The following is a 14,820-nucleotide window of genomic DNA, read 5'->3' as shown; positions in this document are numbered from 1 at the left end:
TCTAGATGGATATTTTGCATTTACAGTGTCCCCTATCTTCATTAAGCTGCTGCTGCTGCTTTTGCTTTTCTTATGTTTCTTCAGCTACAGGCCAGTCCTCATCTGATAGAGGTCCATATGGCAATGCTGAAGTCACTTAAGTCAATTTAAATCAGCTTAGGAGCTGTTATTAATGCAACTAATACGACCTACCTGCTACCATTTTAAAATGTTTACTGAATTATTTCAGTCATGTTATATGTACGTATGACTGCTACATATATAATGAGACCTTTACGAATATCTGGAAAATATCTGCAGTATCACTGCTCTGTGCAGGAGCAATCAAAGTTTCTAAATTCATTTTGCACATTCAAAAGCCAAATCTCTCTAAATTTTCTTAAAGTAAAAAATAATCACTACAAAATATAGGCAAAAGATGAGTAAAAAAATGGGTCTGAACACGTGGCCTCAACATTTAGGCAAATATACCCATATATTTAACTATGCATTTAAATATACATTCCAGTGTCTGTATTTCTTAGTGCAAGGATGCAGGCTTCCAGTCCTTCAATCAAGTCAGGGAGTAGCCAAAGTCAATGACTGGTGCTGTGAAGAAAAAAGAAAACCCTCTTCTTGTATGTGGCCTTTCTGAGTTCAGACAAAATGGCTAAATTCAGATGTGGGAGTATTCAGAGCTGCTAACTGGCCACAGTAAACTGATTGTGAGAGATGGCAGAAATTACTTGTTCATCACTTGGTAGTGCCAGTAAGATCATAACAGTGATTGATTATATACTAAGTAATATATGCAATCTAATATCTGTAAAACTAACTAACTGCATTTTTATATCTTTTCCTTTTTTTTTTTTTTGCTCATGCATATTAATTGAATAGCTGTTTCTTTTGGTTGGTTTTGGGGCTTTTTTGGTAGCAATACACTGAATACTATGTGATGATTTATCAGATTTTTCTTAGTTAACAGTAAAACCTATCTATCTACTGATAGGCCTTAGCCTTTTTTTCCTAAAAATGGAAAACAAGAACTGAAGGTGGTCAAACCCAAAACCATTATGAGGTTGGACACATCTCTGAAAAACATGGCAGTAACTACTATGTCTTTTAAAAATAATGAAGTTGTGTTTCAATGACTGCATTTTTATTCTGCTCATTTCAGTGCACAGTGTTCTTTATGGTGAGCCATGTGAAGGACCTATGGTATGTTAAAAAACTAGCTTTGCTCCTGTTACATGGAATGAAACAGGGATCTAATTAAAAAATGGAATTTACTAAAGCACTTACAGAAGTCATGTTTATCTTGTTTTATTGCCTACTTTAAAAAGAACAGACAGCTGTTCAGCCAGTTAATTTGCCTCTTCTCTAGGTGTATTAAAAACTAGCATTAGACCACAAGGGCACAAATCATTGCTTTCACTCAGCTCTCTGTGCATTTGGTAAATAAAATGGTGAATACTAGGGTACAGTCCTAGGTCTCTACCTAAAGTACAGAGAATTTGGGTAAGGCTTGTATGATCTAGAGATGTGTTTTGGGAACATCTACAAAGGACAGTGTTTTATAATTCTCTTTCAGATGTAAGACACAGGACTGGTCCTTAATAAAAATTGTGGCCTCTTACACTTATGTAGGCACTGATGATTTCCTCATGCTTTTTATATAGTAACTCATTTATGTGAAAAGCAGATATACATGCAAATGCCTTGAAATGAAAGCTGTAGCTTTTCATAATGAGTTTGAATCAGTGAAACTAACTGCAAGAAGGATTAAATGCAGATTAAAGACCAGTCTATGTTAGGATTTTTATTTTACACCAGGTTTTTCTCTGGTAGTACAGAACATTATGTTTGGTTTTCATTACATTTTGTTTTCTTTTGTGTTCACTGGGAAATGCACTTTACATTTTGTTTCCTTTGTACAAAATGGTTGATTAATCTTCTCATAGTTCTCTGCATGATTCTTTTTCACTGATTGAACCACCTTCTTTGGTTCATTTATCACCAATAGGTTCTCCTGGATATTAATCAAAGAATATAGAACCTAGTGGGGAAAGCTCCTTGCCACTGCATCTTCAAACCATCAGTTCAATAAAACCCTGTATCATTTAAATATCTTATTCTTACCATGATATACATGCAACTGTATTTTTAACAGTAATTGAAAGTAGTAAGGCAAATAGAAAAATGCACACCTTTAGACTTTCCAATACAGATTTTTCCTGGCATGACTAATACAGTTGACAGTATCCATACTTATTATGTGAATAAATATAAATTGTAATGGGTGCATTCTTACCTACTTGTTAAAAATACATTATATATATATATATGTATATACAGAGAGACTAAAAATATCAAAGTATTTTATTTGGAACTCCTCCTGTTTGCCAGCTGCTTTACATAAAATATTTATTATTTTTTTTTTAGGGTATGTATTTACTCAGTCATCAGAGAGACTGAAATGTAGGTAAACAATGTAGTACATGTTTTGAAAACTAAGTTATATATGGCAGTGGAATAATTTTCCAAGCCTTTGTAGCTCTAGCATAAGCCATGTTCATAATCAGATCCAACAACAGAAAATTTACAAGAAAACATGCAACATATATATGCATATATATTGTATCTATATGTATACACATAATTAAACATATATGCATATATGTGTGTATTTATGAAATACACATTGAACGAAGGGTTAAATATCAGCAAATCTGTTCACTTGCAATTAGAATTAGAAAAGAACTGGAAAAAGTAAAATATGTTTTAGTACAAAAAAGGCTGGGAAAAAAAATGTTAAGATTTTCTGATTTTGCGAACATAACGTCATTTTTGGAGGAATATTAACCCACTGAATCAGTATGGAGTAATTCTTCATTAGCACTGAAATCAATAAGATTACTCTCTGGCCTTTTGTCATTAGCTGCCGACACCACTGCCTTCTGAAATAGTATTGGAAATGATAGACAACCTCAAAGCCAGCTTTGAGTAGTCACGTATGTGAAATCCTTGTTCACATGGATAAATATTTAATCACCTTCATAATATAGAAATATTTACAATTTATTTAAATCTATAGATTTAGATTTGGTTAACATAATCTAGTTTGTATTTCCTAGGGCATTCTGTTTGCTTAGATATTAATAGCTTTAAAATAGAAAAAGCATTCCTCTGTCACAAAACCCTCAAGGAAAAAGATGCAAATCTTGATTGTCTATGCAACTGCTAATCTCACATTCTGTTTTCATATTTGAATTGAGCAGTGTAGGTTTGCTTTTGAATTGAAATCCTATTGATATCAGCATGTACTTATCAGCTCAGGGTAAAGAAGTTGTCTCTGTTCCCATGCTCTTACAATTTGCAAAGAGGTGGTTATTTCAGATGTTACATTTTCTACTAAAGAAAGCTCATTAGATCTCATTACTAGTCTGCAGCTGTCACAGAGCATAGATTTCAAACCTATGACAATACATTTCTTCACAAAAGCTTTCTCCAAAAATGGGGAAACAATTTATTTTGTCATTAACCTTAAATGACATTAGACATGGTTACATTTATACCTTTTGCTCCGTCAAAGACTATTTCAAAATTCAGTAGTTTAAGCTTGTTTTATGGCAGTTGTTCTCTTTAAAATGCTGATTTCTGCTACTGGAAGACTCTAAACCAATAAACGAAGTGAAAAGCAAGATATTTAATCACCAAATTCTGTCACCAAAGTAGGAGCAAAATATTTTATCTGATTCTCCTCACTGCCTGGAGGAGACAGTGCAAGGAAAGACGGGTTCCAGGGAATTCATTGCTTCAATCAAGTCAAGAAGTGAACTTCAGCTAGAGAAGATTGACAGGCACCTCCTGTCCGTATCATCAAAAAATTCAAGGTTAGTGTGTTTATTGAAGAAAAGAAATGTCTAGGGAATGTTGGTAATGTAACTTCAGAGTAAGTAATGTTAATCTCACATTTCTGAACAACTGTATTCCAAAGGTCTTATTTCTGAAAAAAACTGACATGAAAATTAGAAAAAAATAGGATTGTTATTTCCAGAGTTAGAAACAATATACAATGATCTGATTATTCGAACATTTCCTTCATATTTTAGAAAATATAGAATGAGGGATTGTACTCAGTGTTGCAGGTCCAAGTGTTAAAAACCACAGAAACTGCTCACCAAGTGCTGCCGTATCACGCTTTTTGCATCCTTAAGCAGAAATATGAGCTAGAGAGCAGTAACCAGCATTTTCCTGTTGATGGCGTCCTTATTAAAAGCTGAAGGCCTAAGGGTGGTTACAGCAGCTTCTCATGCAGTTTAAGTTAGACATTTTCTGAAAAAGAGGAGATAGAAAAAGTCTGGGACTGAATTATAACGTAGCTCATGACTCTGATCACACTTTTCTGCATCTCTGTTTGATCCTTAACATCACAGTCTTTTTGTTTGTTTGTTTGTTACAAAGCATTTTACATCCTTGTTTTCTCTGTTATTTCCACTTGATATAAAGTATATAGGTATGCCAAATCAGTGTCTTCTCTAGTTTCTGAATCCTTGCCAAGCTAAATAGGAAAACCTGTGACCATGAATATAACAAGTCTAAGCAATACGCTGAGCATAATGTATTGGCCTCTGCCAATATGCAGTTATGGCACTAACTCTAAAGGTAAAATAATGACATCTGCAGCGGACAAATGCTTCCACAATGAGGTGGCCTTGGGATCACAACTTAGAACTTAGGCATGCAAGTCTTTTTCTGATACCTAGATTTATGTAATATGCCAAAGATCACAAAGCCAGTCCATGTCACAGAAAGCATTTGACCCAAGGCCTCAACTCCTGAGCTAATATTTGAAATACTCTACAAATCAGTCTTTCTTTTTGACAGTTCACTATGTGAGAATGTAATTTGTTTCTAAGCAAAACATGTTCCAGATGGTTTGCATTTGTAACCATGCTTGAGGAAAAATTATTAATGTACTTGTTTAGCTTCCATGTTAGAATTACATGATGAAATACTTGCCATTTACGAGTGTCTGGACCTAATACTTACATAGTTTTCACTTTCTAGGGTCAGATTTGTACCTATTTTTACCCCAGCTACCCTTGATAGAAATTATGTTGCATAGGCATGGACACAAAAGACTTTTTGTTTATAACAAAGATGTCTGAAACTGAATTTCTCCACAGTCAAGGATTTTGTTAGTACTAATATGCTAAGCAAGCTGCTGCTCAATTTTTCAAAATGTGGGAATGTTTTCAAATCTGTGGGAATAAGATCAAAACATTGAAATGAAAATATGGGGAAACATAAGCAAAGACGAAAACAGATTATTAAAATTTTCTGCAAAATATATGCTGCACCCCTAACTAAACCAGCAACTAGCTTCAGAAGACCATATTTTTATACTTAACTCCTCTGATAACATCGCATGATTTTTTCAGGTCAAATTCATGAATCATGTAGCTAGAGTAGAACTCAGATAGAAGCTTGCTTGCAGCATGCTGGACTGATAGGCATTTTCCTTTGAAATTCAAGCCAAAGCTCCATTTAATAGGAAAGTGATATAATTTTTTTATTAAATAAGCTAAATTAACATGCTTAGGTGATTTCAATTTTAATAATAATATTAATATTAAAATTGATTATAATATAAAAGTATGACAATAAAAATTATGTGTTTGTGTGTTAATTCTGTCTTGATGGGGTTTTTTGGGTATTTTAGGTTGGTTGGGGTATTTTTTAGTACTATCCAACAGTTTTAAATTGTGTAAATAAAGGTTATCTTCCTCTGCTTTATCATGATTTATTATTTTTACACAGATGATACGGTTTGTGAATCCCTTTTCAAAATGGCAGTTAAAGATCTCTAATAGGATCTCTGCTAGGATGAAACCAGTATTTCTTACTTTGAAGCAGAAACAACTGAGAAGGGTCATGAAATCTGCGGAGGTAGGTGAATAAGAATGACATTTTTACAACCCCCAAGTCTATTTATCCATAATGAAAAGCAGAAAATTTCAGACCAATAAAGGAAAAATCATGATTTTTCTAAAAAAATAAAAAAACCCAGAAATTAATTGCAACAAAATGCCATTCACTGAATTTTCAGAAAATTTGAAATTTGTTTAGTGAAATACACAGTATTGCCTCAGAAAAAAATTCCAACCAAACAAGGAATAAAAAATTAAACTGCAATTTTTTGTTAAAAAAATAAATCCATCTTTTATGCATGTTTATAAAACAGAAGGGAGAATAGCCCATAAAACTGATTCTATACTCCTTTAAAGCACCTTTCTCTAAAAATCATTTGTGCTCCTACTTTTGTTCATATGGTGGGTAAATTGCTTCACAAAATAAATAATAAAAACATCCCTCTTATTAATTTTATTGTTTAATTAGATACTAGACCTCTCAGGACAAGGTTCAGGACTGAGTTTCTACAGCAAAAAGTTCTTCCACTGACTGTTGGTAGAAGTAAATTTTACTCTTTAAATATAAAATAGTTGAAAGTTATGTAACTAAACAAAGATCTGTGTTCAGCAGGTGATGCAGTAAATTTACCACATATCAGAATTAAAAATAACCAAAACTTACAGAACAGTAGATGAGGTCCTTAAAGTGAATTGCTTTCCATAAGGTTACTAAAGATAAAGCAATTATGATTTTCCTAAGTATATAGAAAATAACATTAACTGCTTGATTTATTTTTCAGGCTATTTCAAAATAAGACACAAGACACCGGTTTATTATGGTTTTCTTGCCACATAATTTCTCTACTTTGGATGAATTTTCAATGTGCTGTGACAGGTACATATTTTCTTATTCTGTGTAACATATTTACTATTAATGATGCTAAGCTACTCTTGTGTATACTAATTATTGCTTAGGCTTTTGTGAAATACTAACTTAGCTATGGAACTGAATTTATTTGACTATAGAAAGCAGCAATATGTCTGCAATTTTCACAGTGCTGTTCATGCCTTTTATATGCAGCTCCAGCTGTTTCAATGGAGAAGTAAGGGCTGTAATTCATTGAAGGGGGAAAAACATCACACACAATTCTCATTGTGTGTGTTTAGTAACATTAGGGTCTTCTGCTGTGCCGCATTTTCTTTCTCTTCCCCAAAATCTCATACGAACTATTTATGAGCATGATAAACATTGGGCTTCTTTTCTTGTTTGGTTGTTTGGTTGGTTAGTTTGCTTTGTTTCAAATTTCTGCGAAATAGCCCACAATACATCGTACTCTTGACAATATCTATGGCACTTCTTTCAAGTAGTAAAGTGACATTTTTAATTGCTTTCTGGCTTGTGTGGGTCTTTTTCTCTTAAATTAGTCAGAGTAAATTTTGCTCATTTCTTTGTTTCTTTTAGCCAAAACTTTTCATACAATGGTCCCAGAATATGGCACATGGCAAAAAAAAAAAAAAAAAAAAAAAAAAAATCAGATTAACAATAATCAGATGGCATCAACTGAAAAGACAGACACTATAACTTCTTAAAGCAATAAATGAACATAACCTCTGCCACCACACCCTTGGCCCCCTCCAAAAAAAACCCCAATCAACCACAAACATCCCAAAGAGAAACCAGGATCGAATTGGGTAAGATTTTTGAAAATAAGATTTCTGTGAAGAAGCCATATTTTCTGCAGTGTTCTTTAGCAGTGGATGTCAAATTTTCTTACAAATTCCTATTTTACAGAAAAGGAATTAAGGCACAATAGTATGACCTTATTGTCTAAAGCCAAAGATGCTGCTGAGCAGCAAATCAAATCGTAAATCCTTCTCTAAGAAAGCTTGTTGACTAAGACTTACAGAATCCAGGATTAATCTGTGTGATCTATTTGTTTGTAGGCTGTAAGAAGGTGTTAGGGGTTACAATCAAGTGTCAGTTTCAACTGCCCTAACATTTATTTAAGAAAGAGAAAATTACTTAACCACTGTGTTTTTTAAGAGTCCAGCTGGTTAACTGTATTTTGTACTGAAAAACAGTTCCTCCTGCCAACCTTTGACTGTCAGCTGCAAAATAACCCTGCTGAAGGAATTTAGACATAAAAAACAGTATACATAAATCGAAGATATTTTTCTACCCTAACAGGGTATGATATTCAGGTCTCAAGTCTTTACTTAGTCTTAGACTTACAGGTCTAAAGACTATTTCAGATCAAAACTTTTCTGTAGTATATTTTATTTATTACCTTTTGCTGAAGTTAAGCCTCTCTGTATACGCAAGAAGATGGTGAATCTGCCTTCTAATCCCAACTCTAATCTGGATAGACAGAAATACAAATATGTGTGTTCAATTTCCTAAACATGTCTTCTAAACAATTCCCTACACATTCTGTCTCAGATTTCTGTCAGAGCATACCCACCAATTTAGGGCCAACTGCATGGTTAAAGGTCAGTCTGTGTGTGGTCAGCTGGGGCTCCTTCCAGGGCTTTAAAAATGTAAGGCTCAATGGTAAGACACAGGTAGATATCAGATAGTTTGAAGAAGAAAAGTTGGCACCTATTCAACCTAATAATGGAAATTTAAGCTCCCTATAACTGTTAGAACTTGCAGCGCTAGGATAAAAGTTGTGATGACTTTGTGCTGGTAATGGTATTTGATAGCTCAGCATAGGTGTTTAAGGAGTCAAATGTGATTCTGATTTCTTTGTGAAACTCCTCTGAAGGATTTTTTTTTAAAGATAAGAAGGAATTCTTATTCTATTTTTGAAGGAAAGGTAAAAAAATAAGGTTAGAATTGAATTTCAGCCTCAGAAAAAGGGGTGTTGTGCCTCTGGTTATTAGGATTTTATCACAGACCTGTTTAAATCAGGTGTCCAGTATAGGGAAAGATTACGCCTCTTTATTTTAAAATGTTTCTGTTTGTTTCCTGCAACTTTATATCCATTCTCAAAACCTTAATTTTGCCACCTTCTACTTCATCTAGTTATTAGTGGAAGCTCAGGTTTAGCAAAACAGGAAGCAATCAATAATTTATTCGTATTAGTAAATATGATGAACAATATGCTGTTGCATAATGAAACCAGAGCCTTGAATAAGCATTGTATAAAAAAATGTTTTCTAGAATAAGTTTTTTATTTCAATGCACAGATCTGTATATTCTAGCTTGAGGACAAAGGAGTCCAAATAACAACTGAGGAAACTTGGCAATGTCATACAGAATGCAGGAACCTTCAAACCCAGCTGTTACCAGTAAAATGTCTGGCTCCTCATTTTCCAGGCAAATTCATAGAATTAAGATTTAGATTAAAATAAATTTAGCTCCATTGCTTTAACTGGAATTACAATGGTTGTCACCATTGGGAACTTCACTTGACTGAAGACTCAGTGTATTCCAATTCTCTGCACTTGGTCCTTTTCTGGTTAGTAGATCTTTAACCTATGAAGTTCTTTGTTGTAAGAAAAATATGTGCTATTAATCAATGGGATTTGCATGAGAGAGGTGTATTACATGATTTGTTTATGCAAATAACACAAGAAGTGAACACTCCAAGGGCAAACAGTAAGTGATGTTTGATTGGAGCTATTAAGACCAACGTGAAATGCTGTTTAATAAAATAATGGCATGTGACTTTTAGCACTAGATTAATCAAAAAGGTTAATGTGTCATTTAAATGGAAGGAAGGGACAAATAGCATTTCTATTTACTGTTTATGGATAGGAATTATATTTCTGCTGCTAAATAATTGACTATTATCATTTGGAAATGGACAGGTGTTTAATGAATGTGTGTGTTCAGAATCATTCCATGATAATAAATTATTATTACCAAAGGGTAGAGAAAATAAGTGTATTTTTACATAAAGAATTAATTACTTCTGTAGTTTCTTACAGAAATGTGGATGCCAGCAAAGTAAGAATTTATTAATCACAGACTAATAAGTGTAGTCTTGAGGAAAGAGCCTTATTTTCCTGTAATGTGCCAAACATTTCTCTTCTTCCTCAGCAGGGACAGGAGGGGAGAATACCTCTTTAGTCTCATCATTTTCTTTCCGGTAGTATCCTCTGCTGGACCCCTGAACAGATATTTCTTTTGCCCTTTCTGCATGTGTCATTGTATTCAGTCAGATAAAGTTTAGAGAACCAGAATAATTTAAATCTTATTTAAATGTTATTATAAATAAGAATTTACATAACACACTAAGCTTTTGCTTAAGGCTTTGGTGGAATAATTAACCTCTTGTTTGCTTATCTAGTCCAGGAGAAGAAAAAATGTTTTCCAGTTTAGGTGACAGTCACACATCAGTGTAACTGCAAATAAAAATATTCTGGTGTTTGTAATGGTGTACAGAGATACATACACTTATGTAATTGCAGGAGCGAATAAGATCACTCATTTCCTGCTCCTCACTGATTCTACAACTTCTGCACCCATTCATCGTGCAAAGCTCATTCCTCTCTTTACACTAACTTGGGGTACCATGATCAATCAGGTTAGTGACTCTGTATATAAGATAATTCTATCAATTTATTTCATTTCCACATGTAAGGGAATAGCGGTTATACAAGAGCTGCTTCTTTCTCTGACTTGCAAGGTGTTTTAATTCCAAACGAAAAATCACACACACAGAGAGCCATCTCTCTCTTTGCCTCTAAATTCATTCCAATAACTAGCATCCTGCTAATTGCTTTTTGTAGAATTTGCTCTTCTACTCTAGAATAGCAGCAACAGAGACAATGGTTAGCATGTGTCTCTGTTCTTTGAAATTGCTCTTTGAATTGACCAAGATAAACTCTTTGAAAAAAAATAGAGATATTGAAAAATTAACGATAATGTCTCAGTGTTTTTTTCCTCAGTGTCAATGATTTAATCTTACTGCTCTACACTGCTCAATGATGCAAATCTGTTGTAGTTTAAATCAAGTCAGTCATAGCCATTCTGCTTCAAGGGAATACTACAACAGAGAGCATTCTGAGAAACCGCACCCATTGTTCATAATGAAGAAATATAGCTATTTAGTGACATCAGCATTGCCATGTTTGATTAGATCCATATTTTGTCAAATTACATGTCCCATGGCTCATGACAGATTGCTTACAAGTAGGACAACTTAAGAGTGATTTTTTTGTTACCTTGAATAGATAGGAACTGCCTGTCCTTCTGAGAAGCAGCTTTGGTATCACTGTACCCAGCTACGCATATTAGCCCCTCCCACTCATCAAGACTTATTGCTTCCATGGTACAGGCAGGATAGAATAGAAAGGATGATTGTACAGTAGCTGCTCTGAATTGGAACAACTAAGGCAGAGACTGATACCCTCTTTTCTGGAACATGCTACCACAAAGCAAAATTGAATGTAGTGCCATGTACTGGCTTCAGATACTGAAGAAACATCCATCATGTCCTTAGAACTTGTATTGCAAAGGAACAAACACTCTCAGGTGGCTTAAATATCTGATTTATCTACCTTGAGATTTGTAATGTGCTGCTGCAAAGTACTGGGGCTGGTGTTCATCATGATTCCAGTGAAAAGATCATTCAAGTTTGGTAAGATTTTTTTTTTGAATTCCAGTGATTGGAGATAACATTGTAGGGAAAAAAAGGATAGCATGGCTAATCTTACATGGCTTCAGAGGGAACAGTGGTGTGTCATCAGACAGATCTTCAGTCAGGGAACAGCACACAGTGCAGATCCCATCTGTTTGATGGTATTTCAGTCTTTAGAGCTCTTAGGATATTCTTAGAAAAGAACAATTCTATTAATCACTTCTAGTGTTGAACAAAAGGATGTTCACATGAGAACATAATGCTTCATTTTAAGATAAATACAAGCACACACAGGTGGTGTAATTGCTGATGCAAATAGCAGCTGCCAACAGGATCCTTCATTACTATTACTAGCTAAGTGTACCCTGCAGCCAAGGAAAATGCACAGCACAAACCAACCCTCAAGGCCAAACCATATGTGCATGGCACAACGAAGGCCCACACCTTCTGAAGTAAACTGTTATGTGAATCATTAATTCTTCAGTAGACAACGGTCTTCCACTTAGGATTACTACCAGGTTATCTAAAGTGCTTTTGCCGCTAGATTCTGTCCTTGTCATTCTTGAAACAAATGCTTCAAATGCTAAGATGGCAAAGAATTCTCCACGTCTGCATCTCAGTGACCTCAACCAACTGTTCAGTGTACTTTAGCTGCATTCCACCATGAGATAGCATGCTCCACCTATAAGAGTATACACTAACAGACTGAGCTGAAAATTGAAACACGGGCAGAATTTACTGCTTCTTTCTGCTTACTGCTGTAAACTTTCTATAGGTAGATAAAAGTCATGTCTGTGATACACACATGAATGAAACTTGTCTCTTCCCTTGCTTCCATTAGTCTTATCTTGGTCTCTAATAACTGCCCAATATTCTGCAGCTCAAAGTATCATACCTACTCCAAGTAGTAATTAACTACAATTCCAGAATAACCTGTATTATTCCCTTTCGTAACTAAATTTTTTTCACTTAGACATGGTTCTGTGGCAGCAATCTCTATAGTTTAATTACATATTTGTGATAAAATTTCCCCTATCAGTCAGCCTATATTTCTTGCTATCATAGTATGCTACAGGGATCACAGCAGTTTTAAATCTAAGTTCTCCAGAACATTTGCTGTTATACAAATTTTTATTTCATATTTTTATTTCTCCATTACAATTTCAGTTCATTCTGTGTTGGTTTTTCCCTTCCCACCTTTAGAGTACTTTCGTGTACTCCTTATTCTAACAAACTTCTAGTTTATTCCTCTGAAAAGAGGTACTAATACAGTATATTGTAATGCATTTCATCTTGGATGTTTATACATGACACTATGAGATTTGTTGCATAATTCTCCACTCTCATTCCTTATGCAACCTTGCATTTTGCTCCTTAGAACCCACTTATGCACTGAATGACCTTCCACTGATGTCTCTGACAAGACACGAAATTTGAAAAACCTCTACCTAAGGTTCAGACAGGACCTTAAACTTGACAGTTTCTGTTCAGTAAAGGCCTGAAGCTGCAATTTTAAATGGTTTAATTTGCATTTCATGGCATCTTATTAGGAATCAAAATATTTCAGGTACATATCGCTAATCTTTTTAGTTTTTCTCATCATTATATAGGTTTTGTGAAGCTTTTGACATTTTGCATTCATTTTTTTATCATTCTTTCATGCTGCTTTCATTACTTTCATTATTTTTTGTCATTCTTCAATCACAGCTAGGTGCAGTCACTGGAATAAAATTGGAGAATCATAGAATGGTTAGAGTTGGAAGGGACCTTAAAGCTCATCTATTTCCACCCTTCCTGCCATGAGCAGGAGCTCCTTCCACTAGACCAGGTTGCTCAAAGGCCCGTCCAACCTGCCCTTGAACACTTCCAGGGATGGTGCGTCTACCGCTTCTCTAGGCAACCTGTTCCAGTCTCAACACTCTTGTAAAAAATTTCTTCTATATATCTGATTATAGCTACACTCTTCTTTAAATCTACCTTTTATTAGTTTTAGAACTGTTACACTTTGTCCTGTCACTGCAGAACCAGGTAAAAAGTATCTCTTCATCTTTCTTATAAGCCCTTTGCATATATTGAAAGAGCGCAGTAAGGTCTTCCCAGAATCTTCCCTCATCCAGGCTGAACAACCCCTACTGTCTCAGCCTGTTGTCATAGGACAGATATTCCAGTCTTCTGATCATTTTTGTGGCCCTCTGCAACCACTCTAAAAGGTCCGTATCTGGGCACTCCAAAACTAGAAGCAATATTCCAGGTGGAGTCTCACAAGAGCAGAACAGATGGGGAGAATCACCTCCCTCATCCTGGTGGCCATGTTTCTTTTTATGCAGCCTATGATATGATTGGCTTTCCAGGCTACAAGTGCACATTTCTGGGTAATTTGCCAGTATCCATAAATCCTGTTCTCAATCTGTTCACCACCCAGTCTTTACTGATACTCATACAGACTGTACAATAGCCTTTTCTTTTCTCCTGATGGATTATTGGCATATGTTCAAGCTGCAGTGTAAATAAAACTATTTAGAAGCTTAGCTTTGGCCCCTTATATCTTAATGGATTCCCTTAATTTTATTATTTGGCACTGCTACAAACCTCTTGTTAATGGGAAGATCTATGATTTACCAAGTTTGATGAAAATGCCAATGTAATTACAAAAACTAGCTCAACTTTTGTTCCAGAAAACAGCCATACGAAAAATTACTTTATGTGTGTGAGAAGATGCTCATTCTGATAAGAATTTACAGTTTCAGATTTATCTCCAAACAATATTAAAAATAATGGATTCATAATTGCTTAAGTCGACAGCCTTTTTAGTAAATATTGCTGGAAAGTAATTCTAGAAATATTGCTGTGGTAGCTGACCCCAAACATTACAGGTCCTAGTGAACTCTAAGGTATATCTTATTTCTGGCATGTGTTTCACTTAGAGGAGTGTGAGTTACAAGTCATTCATCTGACTAAGACAGTAACTGAGCATTCTGGGGAAGAAATTGAAACATTTTTGATGTCATTTCCTTCAGAATGAGAGCAAAAAGAATACCTTTATGTTGTGGTATAACCCCAGCCACCAACTAAGCACCACACAGTCACTCACTCTCTCCTTACATGTAGGGAACTGAGCTTTCCAGCTTGACAGGATTTTCACCTCATTGTCTCAGGAAAATGAACACTGGAGTTGCCACTTACAGTTCTTTAGCTGGCTATCCAAAAGACTGGACCAGTATATGGACAAAAGTTGCTCATTAATATTGTTTTCACATTTTAAAATTATTTTTCCACATGCACCTCGTGTAATACACACCTGCATGTTTCCTGTTTTCAAGTATTTTAAAGAAATGTAA

Source organism: Lathamus discolor, chromosome 5 (assembly GCF_037157495.1).
Source record: "Lathamus discolor isolate bLatDis1 chromosome 5, bLatDis1.hap1, whole genome shotgun sequence".
Classification (NCBI taxonomy): domain Eukaryota; kingdom Metazoa; phylum Chordata; class Aves; order Psittaciformes; family Psittacidae; genus Lathamus; species Lathamus discolor.
Note: the sequence above shows the minus strand (reverse complement) of the source record.